The sequence below is a fragment of the Petaurus breviceps genome, unplaced genomic scaffold (genome assembly GCF_028583685.1).
Source record: "Petaurus breviceps papuanus isolate PSGF00001 unplaced genomic scaffold, PetGlider_PUasm1.0 90792, whole genome shotgun sequence".
Lineage (NCBI taxonomy): Eukaryota > Metazoa > Chordata > Mammalia > Diprotodontia > Petauridae > Petaurus > Petaurus breviceps.
The window spans coordinates 1,689,763-1,713,720 of NW_027187347.1; the positions used below are offsets into that span (position 1 = coordinate 1,689,763).

Here is a 23,958-nt window from a genome sequence, read left to right on the forward strand (position 1 = left end):
TTCTTCTTCTTCTTCTTCTTCTTCTTCTTCTTCTTCTTCTTCTTCTTCTTCTTCTTCTTCTTCTTCTTCTTCTTCTTCTTCTCCTCCTCCTCCTCCTCCTCCTCCTCCTCTTCCTTCTTCTTCATCATCATCATCATCATCATCATCATCATCATCATCATCATCATCATCATCCTAGAAGCTCCCATCTGGAGTTTCTACACTCACCATCCCTTCTTTCTGGGTCTCAAACTTCCCTTTGGAGAGTCAATCAGAGTACACATTATTTTTAAAGGCCTCTTAGTTCTTGTGAATGTCTTAGTATTGCTCTCTTGTTGATAGCATTAGACTATCCAAACATTTATACATACAGCGCTAGCTAATCTGAGGATTCTACATATTGTTATAAGCCTCAAGGTATACATTATTATAATCCTTATATCTTTTACAGATGGGAAAATTGATGGGAAAAACTCATGAGAAGCAGAGACCTTAAGTAGATAAATTACTCAACTAGTGTAAAGGGAGTGAGGATTAGCACAGAGGTGCTTATATTCACCACTCACTGCTCTAACCAATTGACTTTATTACCTCCTGTCCTTAATAGACTTATGCACAAAAAAATGTATTATATTACCCATGATCATTCAATAAAACCCTGAGCCTAAAAGGCTTAGGACCAATGTGGAAAAAAAAATCTTAGCTTTTTCCTGCTTTGCCTCGATTACAATTATTAACAGTGTCTGGGAAAATAGAAATTTCTCCAAGATAGAAATTTCACTTAAAGGAGTCAACCCTCCTCTCAGAATCCAAGCACACCAACTTATAAAACATTAGAGACAGAAGGAATGTAAGAGAGTATCTACCACCATATAAATCAGAATTTGATGGGAGGAAAAGAAAGAAGAAAGAACATAGTCAACTGGCATAAAACAAAGTATAACAATTACACAGGGAGCTACTCTGGACTTTAATAAGTATGTTTTCATCCCATATAAGGGCATAGTACAGTGTGTTCCTTCCTTCCCCTGGCATCTTTTTTTTAAAGTAATAAATAAATTCCTTAAACCAAAGTTTAGCATCAATTTGTCTCTTTTGAAAGATGAAGCTTTTATTGAAGAAATACCAACAGAAGAATCACATATACCAAGGAATATATACATATATGCTAACCAACAAAGTAATCAATAACCGGGATTAGTAGGAGTGTTGTCCTAACACTTGTACCAAACCATCTATATCCCTTAAATTATGTCCTACCCACAGGGAACACACAGTCTTGTGACCATTGTCATTTTAAAAGAGGAATCAATAAGCCATCTACTCTTCTGACAGGGTGTCAACCCACACAGACAAAATCACCTAAATCACAGATACCTGAAGTATTAAGGTCTTCATTCTATAGAGAATAAATCCTTTATCTAGGTCAAATAGACAAAGATCTCTCCTCTTCCTCACATCACATTCTCAGTAGCTATAGTCAGGGGATGAGATTCAGGTCCCCACATTCTCTCCAGTCCACCTCTACACAGTTGAAATTAATTTCATTTCATTGAGGAAGGGTAGGAGGTAAAGGAGAGACCAAGGCTGTTCCCAGGGAGAGGGAAAGAGAAAATGAGAAGATACTTGAATCACTTACTGTATGTACAGGTTTATTTCAACTTCATTTCTTCAATTTGCTTCCAAGAAAAGGGATTATTTTTCTGAAGAGCCACAAGAGGGCGTACGATGACTTTTGTACTATTGTTCATCTTTGCCACGGAACAGAAACTACAGCGGAGCTTCCCGGGAAACAGAAAGCCATGTTATCAAACAAAGTGGGAGGTCCTTTCGATTAATCCAAAAGCTTACCTGTGGGTCTTTCATTGAGTTGCAGTAAGAAGCATGATTTTTGTGCTTTTCATGTCAGGATTTTATTTAATTATTATTAGAGAAAATACAGTGTTTACAAGTTTGGCTGCCCTGGTTAGCTATTGGTATTGTGCTCAGCACATTGGATTTTGAGAAGAGGTTTGTTTTTCCCTGTTATGTTTAGCTCATACACTGATTAACACTGGTTCTAGAATGAGAACACCTGGGTTCAAATCCTGCCTTGGGCAAGTCACTTGACCTACCTCATCTTAAGTTCCCCCATCTATAAAGAAAAGATGCTTCATTAGATCAGAGGTTCTTAACTGTTTTTTTTTTCATTGTGGACTTGTCTGACAGTCTGACAAATCATATAGATCCCTTCTCAGAATATTGTGCAGTTTTGTTTTGCTTTTTTAAATCAAAGTTGAAGGAAATGCTACATTTCAGTTAAAGATTAGGAAAAAATACAGATGTGGGTGTTTTCACATACAGGTTCAGAGACAGCATCCCCAAAACCATTCACAGACCCACTGGAGATCTGTGAAACCCAAGTCAGGAACCCCTAAACTAGATGAACTCAGATCCCTTCCATCAAAGTCAGTAAGGCACAATATTTTTTTGCTTTTTTTTTTTTTTTGGAGGGCAGTTGGGGTTAATTGACTTGCCCAAAGTCACACAGCTTATAATGTGTCAAATGACTGAGGCCAAATTTGAACTCAGGTCCTCCTGACTCCAGGGCCGGTGCTCTATTCACTGTGCCACCTAGCTACCCCTTGTAAGGCACAATTATTACTGATTTGGTGAAGGTAACCACCAAATCTCCCATCTATGTATCTGAGAACTAAAACTATTCTTTTCTCTTTATATGCCTATATTGCAGGAGCTAAAAGCATGTGTTAGGGCAGACAGACATAATTTCTGATTATGTGATCCCAACCCAGCTGATATAGTCAGAGAAGGCCCAGAATATATTCACAATGTATTTATGAGGTGTAAAACTAACTCTAAAGTTGGATCTATCCTGTTCCCTTTGTGAATTGTGAATACTTCTCTTATTCAAGAAGGGGAGTAAATTCTCAACACCTGGAGGGGTTTTAGATAGCTGTTGTTTATTCTTCATTTTGGAAGACAACTGATAACATCATGGGGCCTGTCTTAATTTGTGGGTGAATTGGATTTAAGTGAGGCAGAGTTGCACAAAGGCATCATTCTCTCTCTTCCAGAGTCATGGAAGTCTGGTGGCAAGACAAAAGTCAAGACAACTGGTGATGGCCCGGGATGCAGTGGATAACCTTGGCATCTTCCATGTATAACCAAAATCTAACCTCTCCACAGCATCTGCTTCAGCCTCCTTCGTGACTGTTGAACAAATTGTTCTCATCCCCCCATTCTGCCAAGGCAAGTCTTCAGGTGCTTGGGCCAGACATCCCCCTTTTTAGATAGCTAAGCCATTGATGAATTTCAGAGTCTGAGACTAGGAGAGTATTCCCTGCTAAGGGGAACTTCATGAAGATTCTATGAAGAGCGGAAAGGTTTCCAAGCACCCCAGTCCCAGGAGCTCAGTTACCTCTGCCACTTACTTGCACCCTATCACCATTATATTCCAGGTTTGACCTTACTCTTCCCATGGATGCTGTGTGTATTTGTGGGGAAGTACACCCCATGTTTATGGGGGAAATGTTTTATAACTCTTGTTCTTGCTATACCATCTGAGTCAATACTTAAGAATTAAATGATCTGCTGGCTGATTGGTCCAGCATTGGCGGGTTGCTCATAAAAACAACAACAATAGTTAATATTTATATAGCCTTGCTATGCCCCAGGAACTATAGTAAATGGTTATCCATTTGAATCTCAAAACAGCTCTAGAAGTTAGGTGCTATTACCATTCCCATTTATGGATGAGGAAACTGAAGCATCCAGGTTAATTGACTCACCCAGGGTCACTCAACTAGCAAATGTCTGAGGCTGGATTTTAACTCAGACCTTCACAATTCCAGGCTTCTTATTCTACCTAGCTACCTAGCTAACTCTCTATGAATTGCAGCAGTAACAGTAGGCACCAACAAGGTTGCCCCTAACATAAGGTAGTAGCCATCCAATGGGGACTCAATTTTCTTATGTGTGTATAAGTTTCAAGAATAAGACAAACCAGCTGACAATAATGTCCTGCATTATAAAAGAGTAAAATAGAAGCAACATGATGATTTGTCACTTGTCTAAGGTCACAAAGACAAAGATGCAAAATGTAATCTAAGCTCCCCAGTGATTCTTAAACAATATAGTAAAAATATCATCATCGTCATTATTATGGAGACAACATGGCATACTGAATAGAGAGCTGGCCTCAGTTCAAGGAGCCATGGGTTAGAGACACTATCAATTGATAAGCTTTCCTTTAGTGACAATGCTATTTCGTGAATATGTTATGTATGCATGTGCATAGAGAGAGAGAGATACATACATATATGTATATATACACACACATATACTATATTTAGTGTATATGCTATTCAGAACCTGCATTATATTAAGACGATATGTACTTAAGTACATAAAAATTAAAGTTAAATTTTTGTGGGGAGTAGGTACTCGTAGCTGAGGAAATCAGGAAAGATTTCATGTAGAAAATGACACTTGAATTGAGTTGTAAAGGAAAGAAAAGATTCTAAGAGTCAGAGGAGATGAGGAAGGGCACTCCAGGCAGTAAGCACAGCCACTGCAAAGGTAGGGAGAGGGGAGATGGAGGGTCCAGTGTGAGGAGCAGCAGGAAGGCTAATTTGATCAAATTGTAGGGTGTGAGACATAAGGAGGTTGAGGTCAGGTTGTAAAGAACTTTAAAAGCCAAACAGAGGATCTTATGTTTGATGCCAGGGGCCGTAAAGAGTCACTGGATTTCACTGAGCAGAGGAGTAGCATCTTCAGACCCCGGCTTTAGGAAAATCCCTTTGATAGCTATGTAGAGGTTCAATCAAAGTAGTCAGAGGTCCAAAGGAGGAAACCCATTAGAAGACTATTGCAATGTGAGAGGTAATTGGGCCTAGAATTTAGATAGTGACCATGCAATTAGTGAGAAGGGGATAGACACAAAGAAGGAAGCAAGCCTTTATTAATCACTCACAGCGTGCCAGACACTGCATTGAGTACTGAGGATACAAATACAAGCAAAAAGAAAGACAGTCCTGGCCCTCCAGGCACATACATTCTAAAGGAGAAAGACAACAGACAAAAAAGGAAGCTGAGAAACAGGAGTCAGGAGGGGAAGAAGGGGAAAAAAGGTACTGGATATGATGTTGATTTTGAAGTCCAGGAAGTCAGGAACAGGGCCAGGAGGAAAATGAAGACAGGCTGGCTTGGGCCCCTTCACAAAATGGAGGCGAGAGGAGGAATTCACCAATGGAGAAGAGGAGAAGAGTCTTGCTGATGAATATTCCACTTTGAGCAGGTGACAGGGGTGGTGAAATGTTCCAGGCCAAGATAGAAGTAGAGGCATGACAGTCACAGGCAGGGCCAAGAGGGCAAAAAAAATGTAGAGATAAAAATGGCAAATTTTAGCAACCAATTTAATTTGATGTCAAGGAGAGTGAGGTGTCAAGGCTTTTTTTGTAGTCAAGGGAAAATACAGTTATTGGAAACATTTGGGCAGTGAAACAAAGACTGGAAGATTATATTATTGTATCTCTGGAGAGACAAGCATTGGGAGGGGAAGTTGGAGAAAAATCTGATCTTTTCAAACTTTTTATGGGACTTCTATCAGCCAGGATCCTCCTTTCCAAAATGCTACAGAGCCAAGAATTCTCTGTGATATCTCCCTTCTCAGCTGTAACTCAGTCCTCTCTTTGCTCCAGGCTTGTTCCAACCTCTCTCAACTTCAAAAACTTGAAAAGCTTAGTCAAAAAGCTCAAAAACTTCCTGATTCTGAGTTAGCTTCTCCCTTTTGTATAAGTTACTCAGGGCATGATCAAAGTCTCTCACAAATAACATTAATTGATTTAAAGAGGTGTAAAGATTCATATTCAGTCTGATTACTTGATTCAATACAAAAAGTGTTTGTACCTAGTCCAGGCACCAGAGAAAAATGGACCACCTTGAGTGAATAGGCACCTGAAATGTTAATGGGATATGAGATCTTCCCTGTCCATTAATAGGCCTCAGGTGTAACGCATTAAGGGAAGCTTGCTTAGGGGAGGCTTGCTTGTAGGAAGGTTTTCATGCCTTTGTTAATTTCTAATTAGGTACTGAGTCAGAGGGTTGTGATGCCCTCTGGGTATAAAAAGGTATATATATACTCTGAAGTTAGCATTTTGCTTTGGGGTTCACTCTTTGGAAGAATGTGTCTGTGATCTGACCAGATGAGACTCTGGGTAGCTGTTAAGGAGTCCCCTCCACCCCGGCCCCCAGCTTTGGAAAACCCAGATGTTGGTGCTTCTTTTTCAGGTAACGATGTATGTATTGCCTTGGTCAGACACTTGGATCTGTCTGTTAATCTGTGCTAATTTCTCAGACACTTAGAAGCCCTGTCTATTGGTCTTTATTTCTCTGCTTGTATTTTCTCTATTTTCTTTGTTTGTATTTTCTCTGAAGTTTATGGTGCTGATTTTTCCCCTGAACTAATGAATGTCATTTTAAAAGCTTGTGAACCGCTTGAACAGCTATCTTTCCTAATAAAGCAGATCTAAGAAACTGTGCTAGCAGCCATCCTGGGTATGCCAGTATGGTTGCCAATACACCACCCCACTTTGAGTGAATAAACCTTTTATTTAAGGAGAAGAAACATATATATGTGTGTGTGTGTGTGTGTGTGTGTGTGTGTGTGTGTGTGTATAGTGTGTGTGTGTGTGTGTATACAAATATAAGCAAAAAAGAAAGACAGTCCTAGCCCTCCAGGAACATACATTCTAAGGGAGGAAAATGACAGACAAAAGGTAGCTGAAAAACAGGGCTCAGGAGGGGAAGAAGTATGTGTATACACACACATCACTTCCTCCAACACAAATGAATAGGAGTTGTAGACTTTGGGTATGTGATGGGGTGGGAGAAAGGAAGGACATCCCTTAAGGGGGACAAACCTTACTTGGAGTCCCCATTCCAGTTCTGGTCAATCCCTTTGACTGGCTTTGGAGGGCCTGGTGCCAGCCATGTTTGTACTGTGAGAGGATAAAGAGTTCTGGCTTCAGAGTCAGAAGAACTATGACTAAAATATGTTCGAAAGGTTGTGCATCTCACATATCTCTTCCTTGCCAGCTCTGAACCACGAAAGACTGTTTTGAGTTGCTCCCTAAGAGTCAGGTAGGATAGCAGCCCTTGCCCCCATTATCTCACCATTATCTCCTTGAAGCTGTGAATGTAGCTGAAGTGCAGGTCCTACACTGAGGCAAGCCTGAATCTGGGTTTGGGCGGCCTCCCTTTGTTTCTCGTCTTTCCTGATCATAAGCAAATGAATATCCTGTGGGGTCTGTCTCCACACTTGAGGTGATGTTGTGAGTTTCAGAGGGAAGGGAATAAGCATTTATAGAGCACCTACTGTGTGCCGGGCACTAGGCTAATATAATATTTATAATCTTTTTATAATTATTATTCTCATTTAATCCTGACAACAACCCTATGAGGTGGCTGCTGTTATCATCCTCATTTTATAGTTGAGGAAGCTGAGACAAATAGAGGTTAAGTGACTTGTCCAAGGTCACATAGTTAGTATCTGAATCTAGGTTTTAATTCAGGTTCTTCTGACTCAGGTAGTAGCAAGCACCCTACCATACCCAGGATGGCTGCTAGCACAGGTTCTCAGATCTGCTTTTCTAAGGGAAAGCAACTCAAAATGGGTTAACAATCTTGCTTTAATCAATTAAACATATATCATTTACCTAGTTCTGGGGAAAAAGTCAGTGCCCTGAACTTCAGAGAATACAAACAGAAGTTACAGGTAGACAGAGAAACAGATCAGCAGACAGGCTTCCAGCTGTCTGACCATTACATCCATACCTAGTCATAGTTACCAGAGAGGGAAGCACCAAAACCCAGATGGGTTTTCAAAGCCCGGGGAGGGAGGGAGGGGGTTTAACGACTGCCCAGAGTCTCATCTGGCCAAATCACACAACTCTTCCCAAAGTGAGCCCCAAAGCAATACCTCACATGTAGCCTTCTCCTGGGTCAGAGAATGTCACAACCCTCTTGACCCACTGCCCAGTCACAAAGTAACAAGGTGTGGACATTCCTGGAAAACAAGCCTCCCACCACAGGCTCCATTTGAGCACATTCAGTCTATTAGGGGGCAGAATATATTTTCAAATCAGGGAAGGTTCTCAGAGTCACTTAAGCCTATCAAGGTGCCAAGGGGAAGGGAAGATCTTCAAATTCCCATTACATTAATGTATCAACAAAGTAGTATTCACAATATCTAAGGTAAATATAAATATGCTGATATGGCAATTAATCACAAAATGTAACAGGCTCTCTATATTAGGGCCTTAGCTAGAACATTTATTCAGATACCAGAAAACTGAGTCCCAAAACCAGAAAATCAAAGCCATCACAGTAGCCATGGAGTTGGCACACACAGTTAATGCAGTGAACACCCACATTCTCAGGCCTTCAAAACAGAACAGGCTACCTCAGGCAAAATCCTCCTCTCTTCATTCACAGTAACTGCTCAGCCTTCATTCAGCTCACTCCCAGCACCTCCCCCCCCCCAACACACACACACACACACACACACACACACACACACAGTTCCTGTCCCTGGAAGTCCTCAGCAGGAGTGCTTAGCAGAAATTCTGGCCAGCTCAAAAAAAAAAGGAGTTCACACTACCACCACTGCTGCTTCCAGTCACCAAACTGTCTCCAGCCTGACTCCTACTTGGCTCCTTCCTGCCCCACTCTTTCCTGCTGCATCAGCAAGTTCAAGAGGCATGGAAGATTTTCAAATCCCATTACCATTATAATCTCATACCCAGTGCAGTATTCAACTATACCACCAGCTACCAGAGATTCATTATATTGGGCTCAGTGAAAGGAGTAGTTTGTTGTGGGAGCCTAGGGGTGTGAGAGAAGCAAGGAAAACTTCTGCATCAGAGAATATAATAAAATGGTCACTAGCAAAAGGATGAGACCAAGTCTGGTGCTTTTAAGAACAGAGATGCACAGGGAGTTGTTTGGACTGTGCCATTCCAAAGTGAAATGTAAAATGTCCAATTAGAAGTCCTGCAAACTACTGATGAAGCTAGGATCTGATGAAGATCTTAGCTGCTGTAAGTTGTTACTGAATTCTGTTTTAAGGTTGTTTGGGGTTTGTGGGGAGTTTTTGTTGTTGTTTGCTGTCAAATATATGCTTTTGAGTGTCCTTTTTCACATTCCTTTTGTATGTAGGAATAAATTACCTGCCCCATATGTGACTCATCTTGAATATTGAGTATTTTTTTTACTCTCTTTTGTGGGAAACTCTAAAGCTAAGGCATATGCTTTTTATGACTAAATTTGTCTTCTGGGCAGTGGTGGGGGCACCTAATCAACTGAAGAGTGTGAGAACAGAAAAACTAACATCTTTCACTTGAATGGTGGGGGGAGGAAATAGTTCTTCACTTAGAGACCACAGATCAACGAGGGATCCATTATTATTCTTCAGGGGGCCCATGAGCCTGAATGAGAAAGAAATATATCTATTTAGATATCTTTATTTTCACTAACCACCAACTAGAATTTATTACTCCTTTCAAGTATTTTAAAACATTATTTTGAAAAGTTGTCCACAGGTTCTACCAAATTGCTAAAGGAATCCATAATACAAAAAAAATTTGAAAACCTTTGCATTAGAGATAGACTGAATCTATTGCAAACCACACGTGTGGGAATGGGACAGGAAGAAAACACAGTAACTCCTACCCCACAAGTAACCTAGTGGCATTTCCTCGATATTACAGGAGTAATTTAAGGCTTTCATCTGGCAAGATGCAAGCATGGATAGGCTAGCAGACAAGAAATTTGAGAGTAGAGGGCCGTGCAGAGTTGAATTATTTATCTTGACCTTATGGTGAAGAATTTAAAGCAAGGGTGATGGTCTGTGAGAGTACTGAGGGATAGACGAATTGAAAGTCCTAATGAGGACAAAGAATAAGTTTAGAAACGGAAAAAAAAAATAGGGAAATGTAGAATGATAGAAAGTTATGACCTGGTAATGGGATTTCCAAATTTTTTATCTTTGAAGTAGAGCACTTTTGGGTGATGGAGAGATCTAGGGAGAGATACATTTCTATATATGATGGAGTTTTTTTTTTTTTCTATATTCCACAGGTAGCTGAGTGGTACAGTAGACATTGAACCTGAAGTCAGGAAGACCTGAGTTCAAATGTGACTTCGGACACTAATTGTATGGCACTCAGCAAGTCACTTAGCCTCTCTTTGTTTCCATTTTGCTTGTCTATGAAATGAGAATGAAAATAATACTTACTTTCTAGAGTTGTGGTGAAGGTAAAATTGGATAATATTTGTAAAGCACCTTATTTAAATGTGTATAAATGCTAACTATTAATGTTTACTATGGTTATTATTAGTCGAGGTGAAGGAGTCATGGAAGTTAAGCAGTAAGGAATTGAGAGGTTATAGTGTTTGAGGGGACATCACCATGTTTCTACATCCCTTAATACAAGGACAGGAGTTGGAGCAGAGAGGAAGACAATAAGCCGGGTACTGAGCCCCTTGAGAAAGGTAGAATAATGACCTTGGGACCAGCAGATAATGGCCACCAAGATCTACATGTGGTCATGTATCTGGATAGAGTGAACTGTATGCATACCATGTGACATTGGAGCTTACATTCTAATATGGAAAGACCGTATTTAGAGGAGTGGTGGCCAGGGAGGGTCATTTTGGTTTGGGAAGTCACAGGGATTGTGAGTGGAACCACAGGGCAATTGTCTGGTATACTCTTTCTGTTCAGGAGAGTGTTGGTTTTATTTTTGTACCCAGAGCTAGAGCTGGAAACTGAAAGTGGGAAAAAAAAATGGGGGGAATCTGGATAGGACTAGATATGGAAAATTCTTACTAACCAGGAATCCAGGAATACTGGTCAAGAGATTGAGTAACTAGATGGAGACTGAAAGTGGAATGATGTGTCATGGTGGTACATCATGAAGATGGATAGAAAGCAGTGTGATGTCACCTGTGTTGGACTAGATTTGGAAAATTTTCAGCAAATGAAAGAGCATTAATAAGAAAAAGCTATGTTCAAAGTACTGCATTACATGCTAGAGTTATAAAACTGAACCAGTTCCTGTGATTGAGAAGCTTACTTTGTAATATGAGGAGACACCAATATAAAAGAAAGAAAGATGACTTGAGGGGGGAACTTTTGCATAGATGCAGGGATGGTGAATAAAAGTCATAGGGGAGAAGACTGTCACATCCTTTTCAATAACAATGGCAATATTTACTGGATAAAATTGGAAAAGGGTGAGGGGGGAGATTGGCATGGGAAAACAAATGGCTGAAATGTACAGAAAAGCATGGCTAGATCTAACTAGATTAGGAGTGGGAAACCTGCAGCCTCGAGGCCACATGTGGCCCTCTAGGTCCTCAAGTGCAGCCCTTTGACTGAATCCAAACTTCAAAGAACAAGTCAGCTTAATAAAATGATTTGTTCTCTAAAGCTTGGACTATCAAAAGGCCATACCTGATCCAGAGAGTAAGATTAGGTGGATGGAGGGTGGCCAGGTAGCATAGCAAGTAAGAGCATCGGCCCCAGAGTCAGGATGACCTGGAATCAAATCCGGGCTCAGACACTTAGCACCCACCCAGAAACACCTGGCCCTGTAACCTTGAGCAAGTTACTTAAACCCAATTGCTTAAAAAAAAAAAAAAAAGATTAGGTGGATGGCAAGAAGGCAACTGACTGCTTTAGGAGCTCCAAAAATGAACTAGGAATTAGGATTCAAGTCAAATGTCACACAACTGGCTAGTGACTTAGTCACAGTGACCAGTGAAACAGAAATGTAAAGTCTGGGGGTTAGGTTTCTTTTCTCCAAATTCTAGTGATCTTCCCTTAAGCTATTCTATATCTAACATTCATAGAATTTTATAATTATAAAATGGTAGAATTGAAAAGGGCTTTTCAGATCATTTAATCCAATTGCTTGCAAATAAGGAAATTGAGACTCATCTATAAAGGGAGGGATGGGCTTATGCTAATATTTGTATACAGCAATATCAATGGAATCATTTCCTCTTCCAGTCAATTTACACTTTGCTAAAGTAGGCAGAGAACTTCCTTACTAGAACATCTTATGAAAACATATACTCTTCCATTTAATTTTTTAAGTGAATGATTAAAATAAGACAAAGCTCTGAGATATTTGCTGGTGATATTTGAAACAGGTGGCTAAGCATTTAATTATCACCCTTATTGAAACTGGGAGAGATGAAAACACATTCAGCTCGCCCCTACCTTTCTGGATAGAGCTATATGATAATGATAGTCATAACTAATATTCATAAAGAGTTTTAAAATTGCTGAAGCACCATCCACATATTATCTCATTTAACCTTCACAATAACCCTGTGAACTGCACCCATTCTGTTTATCCCCATTTTACAGATGAAGAAACTAAAGCAGGCAGAGGTCTGTCTTGTTTCCAGGATGTTATGGGAATGGAAATTTAAGATCTTCCCTGCCCCTAGGCCCTTTGATAGGCTTAAGTGCACCTGGAGCCTGTGGCAGGAGTCTTGGTTTTCGAGAATGCTTTTTGATTGGACAGTGGGTCAAGAGGGTTGTTACATTCTCTGAGCCAGGAGAAGGCTATATAAACCCTGATGTGAGGATTTGCTTTGGGGCTCACTTTGAGAAATGTTGTGTGATTTGACCAGACAAGACTCTGGGCAGCCGTTGAGTCCCCTGGCTTTGAAAACCCAGATGTTGGTGCTTCCCTCTCTGGTAACTGACTAGGTATGGATGTAATGGTCAGACAGTTGGAGGCCTGTCTGCTTGAAATGTTTCTTTGTCTTCTTGTCACTTCTGCTTGTAACCTGTCTGTATACTCTGAAGTTCGGGGTGCTGACTTTTTCCCCTGAACTAGGTAAATGATATGTGTGATTTATTAAAGCAAGATTGCCCATTTTGAGTTGCTTTCCTTTAGAAAAGCAGATCTAAGAACCCGTGCTAGTAGCCATCCTGGATATGTTGGGGTGCTTGCTGTTACACAGGATCACACAGCTGGTAAATATCTGAGTCAGCATTATAACTCAGGCCATCTTGATTCCAAGTTGGATATTCTAGCTGCTTTATTATCAATATTTAATTGAAAACTTCTACTATATTTTTATTATAAAGCAACAGATGGCAAGTAAACAAGCTGATGCCACCAAGGATTTTTCTTTAAAGCAAGTTCTGGAATGTGACAGAAAGGTGAGTACAAATTCAGTCCAATCTGTTTCGACTTCTACGTTTGGAGTACTGTCCAATTCAATAAGGATTGATTAAGCAACTGCTATGTAGCACTTTGACGTTGATAAGGTACTTTCCTCAGAACCATTCATGCTATTGATATCTTGAAGATCTTCAAATTCCTCCTGAATCATCCAAGAAAGTTTTAAATTGTAATATATTGAATCTTCTCAAATATCACGGTCGATATGGCAATGCTCAATTCAGTAGAATATTCAGTTACCCAGAATACTTCATTTCCCTTAGCCATTTTGCATAAACAATAGTTTACAGTATTTGTTTTTAAAGTAAAAAAAGGAGTAGGAAATGAAATAATATACATTATTATAATAAATAATAATACTGATAATACAAATTATTATTTTTTATTCCTTATTCCTGGTTATAAAGATTAAGCTGAATGATCAAAGTACAACCACATCTTTCCATCCAGCAGCTAGGTGATAGAATGGATACAATGCCGGTCCTGGAGAGAGTCAGAAAGACCTGAGTCAACCCCAGACACTTGACTAGCTGTATAACCTTGGGAAAGTCATTTAGCCTATTTCTGACTCAGTTTCCCCATATGGGATATTAATAGGACCTCCATCCCAAGGTTGTTGTGAGGATCAGATGAAATATTGTTTATAAATCCCTTGGCACAATACCTGGAACATTAATGGGTACTATATAAATGCCAGCTATTTATTATTGTTGTTGTTATCTCTACTGCTCCCTCCTATATGCCAAAGTTCCTCTTCTAATCTAGAGCTTTCAGAGTATAGTTCGTAAAATTGTGCCCCACTCTTGTATGCCAGTGTAGTAGCTTTTTTTCCTGACCCCCATCACCAAATATCCCAAATCTCAGATTCTGTGAGAGTCTGGTCAGTCTGAATGCTACCCATATTCCTTTTCTATCCAAGCCCCATTAAGCCCTCAGTCTTGCGAGGGCAAATCAAAGTCATCCCAAAGACCCATGAAATCTTTAAGAAACTGGTTTGCAAAAACACATATAAATCAAATCAATACAATTGTATCCCCAAACCCTAGATTAATATTTAATCCTTGGATCTTAAATGATGGGGGGGGGAATCAAAGTGATGTCCAAAGTAAGCTGGGCTTCCTGGAAAAATCAGAAGCACAGATTAAGTTGACGCTGATTCTTAAAAAGTATGAATTCATTTCTTGGCTTATCATAGAACTCTTTATTTACCCTAAGACTTTTTCATCTTTATCACCCAACCTGGACCTTGGTTGCCACAAATACATGAATCCCTCCTTCCTCAAAGTTTGCCCAATACGCAAAGAAATCAGCTAATCTGGGGCATGGTAGAATTTCTACTTTAAAGGATCCATGAAATTGAACCAGAGCAAAGTTGTGCAGAGTAGATGAGATAGTTCTTGTTTACCTTTTCTTGACTAAGGTGACATTCTATCTTTGTCCTAGTAAGGGAAAATGCCATACATTAGTGCAAGGCACTGTGCTAAGCACTTTCTTTACAAATATCATCTCATTTGATTCTCCCGACAACCGTTCAAGAAAGGTGCTATTATTATCCCAATTTTATAGTTCTAAGGCAAGCAGAAGTTAAGTGACTTGCCCAAGGTCACATGGCTAGTAAGTACCTGAGGTAATATTTGAACATGAGTCTTCCTGACTCCGGGCCCAGAATTCTATCCACTGTACCACCTAGCTACCTAGTAAGGTATCTCATCATGAGTCAACATAATAGAATGTTGCCAATAAATCAAGATTTAGCCGAATGGAATATAAAGCTCTTGTAGGTGCTCTTAGGGTTTCCTGTCCTTCAGGATTAGAAACAGATCTAACAAGTGTATTCACAGAATCATATTCTCATATAGCCAAAATAGAACTAAATTCAATTAAATCAGAGAATTTAGCCTGGCCCCTTCTTCCCTTTACAGATAAAGATGAGGCTTTCAGTAGAGTATGAAATACTTGAGGACAAGGACTATTTTTGGTTTTATCTTTATATCTCCAATACCTAGCACATAATAGGAGGTTAATAAATGCTCACTTAATGAATGAAGAAGTCCAAGGGGAAAGTGACTTACCCAAAGTCATACAGAAAGTTAACAGCAGAACTGTGATGTCCTTAACTCCTGGTCTTCTAGCAAAAATACAGTAGGAACTTCATAAATGCTTGCTGATTGATGACTGATAGACACTCCATGGAATTAATATCCTCTATGCTGTATTGATCTACATTTTGACATCTTATCTCTTAGTCGCTGAAGAAAGTCTCAGAAATTGAGACTGAATGATTCTGTCATCTCTTGATGGTGATGAAAGGGAATGGTGTGAGTGAAGAATACTCTGGCGCTACCAGGGTTACACATAATGGGTGGCCTAATCAGAACCATTAGTCTTTAATATCATCAATCTAGTCTCTTCCACAAGCACTAGAAATTGGGTAATTCAAAAGGCCAGGAATAAGTCACACATGCTTTGTTCAGCTGCTGTTAAGGATTTTTTAAAGGTTGTTATTGCCATTTAAAAACAAAGTGCCTAATGTTTTAAAAAATGATTCTGGATGATTTGGGAAAGGTAATGCTCATCTTATATTATGTGCTGCCCACGTGTACTTCTTAGCCTGTGATTCATTTGAACAGTGTTTTATAGTGAAAGAACATTTTATTCTAGAATGGAAAAAAAAAATGCTGAGAATGCCCTCCGGCACTGTGGGTTTGCCATTGCTAAGGAATGACAGACAGCTTAATCGAAACCAAAATAAACTCTGTCATAATCTTACAGTGTATCAAGGCTACTGAGTGAATTCTCATGTACAGTATTTTGGTTTTCATGACCATCATTTCCAGTGAAGTCACATGATGATGAGTCATGTTGCTGTGGCTCTCCAGTAACCAAGATATGTGTGTGTGTGTGTGTGTGTGTGTGTGTGTGTGTGTGTGTGAAAAGACATTAGAGTTGGCTTTACTTTTCTCTTGGAAGAAAGCCCTGCTTACCATCTTCATGCTCACTGCCTGTTGCTGCTGCCGCTGCCAGAAACTGTACCCTTGGCTTCCAAAATTATAAGAAGGCTTGAAACTTTGGGGGAGGAGAGTTAGGAAGGTCAAGATCCATGATTTCATTGGTGTGGAGAACTCCTGGTGTGGTGATCTCATCCTCTATAATATATTAGCAGTGTGTCTGTAACAAGGATTCTTATCCTAGGTTCCACAAACTTCTTAGTTTTTAATATTTTGGTAACTCTTAATTTCAAAATAATTTACTTCCTAAGTAGTCTTTTTAAAAAATTTTATGAGTTCGAAAACATTATTCTGAGAATGGGTCCATGGACTTCACCCCACAGCCAAAGGGGTCCATGACACAAAGAAAGGTGAAAAATCTCTGATCTATAATTTGCAACTCTTAGAGAATTAATTGTCTGGGGACTGGGGAGAGGTAAAATAACTTGTCCAGCCAGTATGTGTTGGCAGTGGGACTTGAACCAAGGTCTATCTGACTCCAAGTCTGGGTCTTTATCCTCCATTACAGGTTTCCTTTCAAACATAAATTAGAGTATTAAAGGTAAAATCAGTTAACAAATAATTGATTAAAAAGCAAGATGAAAGAAATATTTCTTAGCAGCAGCAACAATGCTTATGTGTCTTCCTTATCCTGGGGAGATACAGCATCAAATAATATTTATCCCTTGTCCTTGATAGCAACCCCTACCTTGGACATGGAAAGGAATAGTAACAACTTCATCCTTTCCCAAGTTATCCTAGGGTTCTACCTCAACCAGCCAGTGGGGACAGATACTGCTAAAAAAGAATTATAGCCATAGTTGGTTAGAGAGTGTGGAATCTTAGAAATTTAGTGTTAGAAGCAAGAGATAGAATTTGTCAAATCCACAGGTTCTTAGTTGGGGGTTCATGGATATATTTCAGAGGGTGTGTGAATTTGGAAAGGGAAAAACTCACATCTTTATCTTATTATCAGTGATTTCCTTTGTCATTTCCCATTTTATTTTATGCATTTAAGAACAAATTACTCTATCCACAAGCTTCACTAGACTGCCAAAGAGGTCTATGACTCAAAAAAGTTGAGGAATTCCAGCCTGATCCAATACTTTCATTTCACAGTTAAGTAAACTGGCTCAGAGATGTTCAAGGTTACACAAGGAGTTAGTGGTAGAGTTGGGACAATTTTCCTTCTCATACATCAATATGCTCTCTAGTATAAGTATGTTACCGGTAATAATTTAAAACAGAGTGAGTCTCTACCCTAATACAGTTCATTTTCTGAGAAAAGATAACAGAGAAGCACAGCAGGTGGTATTAACACCATCATAGTACCTAGGAGATGGAAGGGGCCTTGAAGATAATCTAGTCCAAAGTCTTAGACAAAGCAGGCATTCTTCTCTATAACTTCTAGGATAAAACCAGACCATTCCTCTTTGAGAATGGTACTCCACCAGCTACCTGGGCTTTGACAGGCTATCCTGGGTCATATATTATTCCATTCCAGACCTCTGCCCCTACTTCCTGAACATCATACCTTCAATTCGGCATTTGGACAGGAACTTGGTGGGACTAATGCTATGCAGGAATTGAGCTAAATCTGAACTCATTCTTTCCAGAGACAAAGATGGGAGAGGGAAGACCATGCCCAAAGGTACTGGGGAGAAATGTTTGTTCTTTTATTCTTCTATATCTTCAATGTGAAAATCCCCTTAAAAATGTTTTTATTGATATTTTCTGTTTCTTATATCTCCATAATATCTCATGTATCACTCCTTCCCCCTCCCAGACAGCTTTCCATATGATACACATACCTTCCTTTCCTTTCCAGCTCCCTTTGAAGATTCAGATGAGTTGTCTTCCTCCATTAGAATTTTGGCCTAACCATTCTGGAAAACAGTTTGGAACTATGCCCCCCAAATCAGTAAACTGTATATATCCTTTGATGGAAGGATATCACTACAAGGAATATACCCCAAAGAGATCAAAGAGAAAAAGGAGCCATGTGTACAAACATATTTATAGCTACTCTTCCCACAGTATCCTTACACTAGAAACTCAGAGGATACCTACCTATTGGGGAATGACTAGCAAATTATGGTGTAAGTATAATGGGAACATTATTGTACCATAAGACATGATCAAATGGACAGTTTCCAAGGAAACTGGCAAGCCCTCAGTTACAGGCTTGTGCAGAGTACATCAGTGAGCTCAGCTGGAGCAGATTTCCCATGTAGAAGAGCCTGGTGAGCTTGCTTCCAGGAGAATTGTAATGACTTAGAGATATGTAAATATTCTGTGGTTCTGGTTGGATAACTGTGGTGAATAGAAGACTGATTGGCTTCCAAGGCATTCAGAAAGGACTAGCTGACCTAAAGCCCTGTTCCTTTTGCCCTTCTGCTTCTCGCTTTTGGTTTGGCTCCTTCCCTGATGACATCCAGTGAGAGACAATGCTGTAAGGGAAGAGGCATTGGGCTGAGGCTGATGTGTGGCCCCATAGAAACAGGGTCCAGTCCTTTTGCCTTACTTCCTATTTGTTCTTTTCATTCTGAATAAAGGATATTGATAACTAAGACCTTGTGAGTTTCAAAAAGTCAGGAGTCTGGGAATCCTGGTGTCTAGTCATCCCTGTGCCCTGCCATCCTAGTACCCAAGTTTTATAGCCAGCCCAGCATTGATGCCCTAAGGAGCAAGAAGTCACCCTCAAGAATAACCTTTAAAGGGCAGCAAAGTGGTGCAGTAGCACCCACCCTGGAGTCTAGAGGACCCGAGTTCAAATCCAGCCTGAGACACTTAACACTTACTAGCTGTGTGACCTTGGGTAAGTCACTTAACCCCAATTGCCCTGCCTTCCACCCTCCAAAAAAAAGGATAACCTTTAGGACCCATCCCAGCAATAGCTAAAATGAGGACTCATAAACCTTCTATTCTGCATTTGGATATGAATATGGAAGGACTATTGAACTAGATCTCAGCCCATTCTCCTCAGAGACAAAGGCAGCATAGGGAAGAACATGCCCCAAAGTGCTGGGGAGAAATGTCTGTACTTTTATTCTTCTGTATCTTCAAAGTAAATATGCCTTTTAAAGATGTTTTTAGTGACATGTTCTATTTCTTACATCTCCATAGTATCCCACATATCCCCCCTTCCCCCTCCCACAGAGCCATCCCATATGACAAATAGTATTTTTTTGTATAGGGAAAAGAGGGGGGAAGGGTCAGCACAACAGATCAATACCTTGAAAAAGTTAAAAAATGTGTGAAATGTGTAACACCTACGGACCTCCCACCACCATGAAGGGTAAGTTGGGGGTATCTGCTTCTAACTCTTCATTTGAGTACCACATATCTTTATAATTTTCATATGTTTACTTTCAGTTTTTTGGTGTGTCACTGTTCTTTCCATTTAATTGTTGTAGTTACTGTATATATCTTTCCCTGTCTCTGTTATGTCATTCTATATTCATCACACCCATTACAATAATATTCCTTTACATTCACATACCATAAGACATGATCACATACCACAATTTGTTTAACCATTCCCCCAGTTGATGGGCATATACTTTGTTTCCAATTTTTAGCTATCACAAAAAGTGCAGCTATAAATGTTTTGGATTACATAGGGATTTTTTTCTTATCAATAGATTCTTTGGGGTATAAACTCAGGAATACAGTTCCTAGTTCAAAGATAATAGGCTTTTTAGTCACTTTATATGCATAATTCCAAATTGCTTTATAAAATGGGGAAAAATAATTCACAGTTCCACTAACAATGTGTCAGTATGCCTATCCTTCCACAACCCCTCCAGCAACTCCTGAGTGTTTCTATTTTTTGTCATCTTTGCCAATTTGTAGGGTGTGAGGTGAAGCCTCCAGGTTGTTTGGGGGAATGCCTATTGGTCAAATATATAAAGAAAAGTAACTTTATGTGTATGTGCAAATATCTGTGTCTATACATATCTAAATCTATCTATATGTATGTATATATACATGTATGTATATATATGTCTTTCATACCAAGAGAAATTTGATACAGATTTTTTACCATTTGACCAGTTCCCTTCCTTTCCTAGATGCATTAATGTTGTTTGTGAAGAAGCTTTTCAGTTTCAGGTTCCCTTTTCTACTATAAGCAGAGCATTATATTTCTTCAGTTGTTCTCCTTTATCCATTTTTAAAGTGGTCCTGTTCCCACTGGCTTTCTTCCCTTTACCCCTTCCCTTCTTCTTGGTTAATAATCCCTTTTCCTCTCTTCTCCTTCTATTAGACCTGTTCCTCAGTCTTTAAATTTCACTTTATTTTTTGCCCTTTCCAGAAAGGGTTTTCTTCACTGTCTTCATTATACCTCTTCTTTCTATTTATTCTAAACCCTCAGCATCTGATTCATGATTCCTGTAAACATCTGGTCTTTCTCTTTCCTCTGTATTCTGCATGCTGTCAAAGTTTCCAAGGTATCCGCTCTAGGGTCTCTTCTCTAGGTGCTTTCTGCCAGTGCCCTGTAGGGCTCACCCTGTGGATTCCCCTTTTCCATTATGCCTCTTTTACAAAATATTGCCAAATAATAGTAATAACAATAACAGCTATTATTTATATAGTGCTTACTATATGCCAGGCCCTGGGTCAACACTTTACAATTATTATTTCATTTGATCTTTACAACTTTAAAAGGTAGGTGTTATTATCTCCATTCTACAGATAAGGCAACTGAAGCACACAGGTAAAATGACTTTCCCTGGCTCTTATAGGTAGTAAGTGTCTGGGGCCAGATTTGAATTCGGGTCTTCTTGACTCCAGGCCTACGCCTAGAACTGCCCTATGGTAGGACCCCTCCCCTATTAAATCCCTGATTATGTAGCCCACAACTGTCCTATACTCTCTCTTACTGACCTTTTCCCCCCTACATTTTTTTTTTGCTTTTTGGAGGGCAATTGGGGTTAAGTGATTTGCCCAAAGTCACACAGCTAGTAATTGTGTCAAGTGTCTGAGGCCAGATTTGAACTCAGGTCCTCCTGACTCCGGGGCCTGTGGTCTATTCACTGTGCCACCTAGCCGCCCCTTCCCCCCTACATTTGCTAAAAATGTCTTTCCTGTATGTATGCTTTCTCAGTCTTCTAGGTACCAGTTGGTGACAGAGGCTCGAAACACCCTCCCCCAGGACAAGTAGACTTTTCAAGCACAGATTCCTCCAGAACTCATCTAGTATAAAGTTCTCCTCTCCCTTCACTTCCCATCTCTCTTCACTCTTAGGAACATTCATCAGTGGAACCCTTTCCTACCTCCAAAGCAAGGCCTCCTTCTTTTCCTCCTCCTTTTCAATTTTTCCCCTCTCCTCATTCACTCCCCTGTAGGCTCTTCTCTTTCTGAGACCACAAAGGTTACCTTCCCTTTATTGCCAGCCCTTGATCTGGCCCTGGTACATCACTCCTCCCTTTTCCCCTACTCCTGACCCCCTTTTATGTAACCTTTCATATTGTAATGTAGTCCCACAAAAGATGCATTTACTTGTAGGTAGGGTATTACCTGGTTCTGTCCATAATACTTCCTGTCTGTCTTGTCACTGTTTGCTCTACCAGATTCTCTCACTACTCTCTCTGTGTATACATTTAGAAAGAAGTCTCTTACTGATCTCTATTGTCACTGTCCTTGCCTATTGGATTTATTCTCTCCTCCTCTGTTTCTATTGTTTGGGGTGTTCAAGAGGTAAATAATCTCTTCAATTCTGGTTCTCTCTAAAATGTTTCAAACTCTTCTGACTTACTGAATATCCATCTTTTGTCCTGTATAGTCAAGTTTAGATTTGCAGGATAGGTTAACCTGGGATGCATTCTGAGTTCCAGTATTCTTTGGAACATATTATTCCATTCCTGTCTCTTTTTCTAATAGGTGCAGAATAATCTTACATTATTATTCAAATGTCCTTTCCTTTGTATTTGAAGGTTTTTCTCCTGATGACTTTTAAAACTTATTGTTTCTGAATGTAATTGGTCAATTTAACTACTATGTATCTTGGAGTTTGCAGTCTTGGATTTTTTCTGGAAGTGATCTGTGAATTCTTTCTATTGGAATTTCATTTTCTATCTTCAGAAGTTCTGGACAGATTTCTTCTATTATTTCCTTCATTGTGGTATTAAGATTTTTTTTTGTCCTGATGCATTCTGAGAATTTGAACAGCAAATGGTAGTGGGAATTGAGTAAACCACACTGACTCTACCTTGTGACTCAATTCTAAATCTAGCTCAGTTCCCTTTCTATTTAATTATGGAACTAATCCAATTTCTGTCTTGTGAGAAAATTTTATTCAATTGTAGGAATTGTGAGAAAATCTTATTGCATTATTTGAACCAAATCCCTGCATGGCTGGAAAATTGGACCACCTCTACCTGCTGCTTAGAGACCATAATTACAATCTCTTAAGTTAGGACCTTGGTCCTAAGTTAACTTAGGACTTAACTAAGAACCTGGGCTTTGCTAACCAGAAACTCAGTCAGATCCAAAGATTGATACAAAGAGTTTTCTTATAATTCTACAACTCAAGCAATTCATATATCTTATCTGAAAACTGTCCCTGTATTAGTCAATCAGTTATTGTTTCCATATTCCTTTGATTGAATACAGACACTTAGGGGCAATGGGAAACCTCAGGAATTGCATCTGTATACTCTCCCCCTCCCAACTTGGAAAGTCCCTAATCTTTCCTCCTATTAGAAATCAGACTACCTTATTTTGTCAGACTACCTAATTTTGTACCATGCTTAATTGTTTTCTTTTCATTAATTGGTCTTGATTGTTTTTAATGTGTAAACATCTGTCTCTCCCTGTATTCAGGGTCCAGTGCCAAAGCTGAGGGGGCCTGATCTTGATTTGTTAGGCAAATGGAATACATTTCTTAATGAATTGATATGCTTAGAAACTTTCACCTTTATTTCCTCAGTCATGTCATCTTTTATCAACAACAATTCTTCTGGGAGACCTGTGATCCTTAAGTTGTCTCTTCACACCCTGTCCTTGAGATATTTATGTTTTGCTTGCAATAGTGTGCATAGTGTCTTTTAATGTTATTGTTTTTTTACTTCTCTTCTTTTAGGTTGCCTTTCACTTCTGTGTATTTGCATTCCCAATCTATTGTTGTCTCTTTTCTTTCTTTACTTTTATTAAAAATTTATTTATTTAATTTTACTTTACAACATTCAGTTCCACGAGGTTTTGAGTTTTACATTTTCTCCCTCTCCCTTACTTCCCCCCTCCCCAAGACAGTGTGCAATATGATTTAAGCTCTACATATACATTCATATTAAACATATTTTCATGTTAGTCATGATGTAAAGAAGAATTATAACCAATGGGATGAACCACTACAAGGAAGAAACAAAATAAAGCAAAAAAGAGAGAGAACAAATAGTTTGCTTCAATCTTCATTCAGATTCCATAATTCTTTCTCTGGATGTGGATAGCATTTTCCATCATGAGCCTTTAGGAGTTGTCTCAGAACCTTGCATTGTTAGTAGAGCCAAGCCTATCAAAGTCAGTCATCACACAACGTGGCTGTAACTGTGTACAATGTTCTCTTGGTTCTGCTCACCTCACTTGGCATCAGTTCATATAAGTCTTTCCAGGTTTTTTCTGAAATCTCCCTGCTCGTCATTTATTATAGCACAATAATATTCCATTACATTCCTATACCATAACTTGTTCAGTCATTCCCCAACTGATGGACATTCCCTCAATTT

At 39.4% G+C, this 23,958-nt stretch overlaps 1 long non-coding RNA gene across 1 annotated transcript in view; it reads left to right on the forward strand.

The window, feature by feature from the left end:
* The window catches only part of LOC138147368 (uncharacterized), a 38,260-nt gene extending 26,896 nt beyond the window's left edge, over nt 1-11,364 (forward strand). Inside the window, exons 3-4 of the long non-coding RNA XR_011164784.1 lie at nt 3,054-3,232; nt 10,121-11,364. This is a non-coding gene — a long non-coding RNA (uncharacterized lncRNA). The remainder of the gene's footprint in view (nt 1-3,053; nt 3,233-10,120) is intronic.
* The last annotated feature ends 12,594 nt before the right edge of the window (nt 11,365-23,958 follow it).